The sequence below is a fragment of the Olea europaea genome, chromosome 1, assembly GCF_002742605.1.
Source record: "Olea europaea var. sylvestris chromosome 1, O_europaea_v1, whole genome shotgun sequence".
Classification (NCBI taxonomy): Eukaryota; Viridiplantae; Streptophyta; class Magnoliopsida; order Lamiales; family Oleaceae; genus Olea; species Olea europaea.
This window is the reverse complement of record NC_036237.1, coordinates 24,474,804-24,475,728: the sequence shown is the minus strand read 5'-3', so window position 1 is coordinate 24,475,728 and position 925 is coordinate 24,474,804.

Below are 925 nucleotides of genomic sequence, written 5' to 3'. Positions count from 1 at the left end.
GAAGGATTTACATATGCAAATTGGGCGGGGTCCCCGTCAGATAAATGATCCACTATTAGTTTCTGTACTTTTCTTGGTGGTAATCTTGTTTCTTGGAAAAGTAAGAAATAAACCGTAGTAGCAAGTCTAGAAGCTAAATATAGCGCGATGGCTCATACTGCTAGTAAGTTGACATGGTTGCAGCACTTTCTTCAAGAAATCAATCTCTCACCTTTCATTCCTATTCCAATATTCTGTGATAACCAAGCTACTCTACATATTGCGTCCAATCTAGTCTTTCATGAAAGGACCAAACATATTGAAGTTGACTGTCACTTTGTTTGAGACAACATAATGAGTGGTAATATATGTACACCATTTGTGAAAATAGAAGACCACCTTGTTGATATGTCACGAAGCCATTGAGCAGTAATCGATTGAGATTTCTTTGTTTCAAGCTGCGCCTATATGATAAATAGGAGAGTGTTAAGAAAATAAATATGTTATAATAATCTAGTTTGGACAAGAATGCAATTAGGTTTATTTTGTTTCCATATTTGTACTCTTTCTGTGTGTATACTCTTTGTATCCCTATATAATGAAAGAAAACGAGAGGAAGGAAAAATTAACTTCTCTATAGAAGTTTTCACCAAACCTGTTTATCAACAAAAATGAAGTTGGTTGCTAGTTAATAATAAATTTATTGATCTGTTAAAGAGTTTGGTCATTCTTTTGGTGGAATTTGAGTTCAACTTTGTTCACCGTGTAAAATAAATTGCTAGTCTATTTTACATATGTAAGCTTCTTTTGGCCAACATTGCATTGTTGTTCCTAAATTACTAGTATGAAGGGGCACCATGAGAATACCCATTCTTCTCATCTGAGCATGAATGTGCTTTTGGCAAGCTGACTTTAGGCCTTGTTTGATTCTCATTTTTTCCAAAAT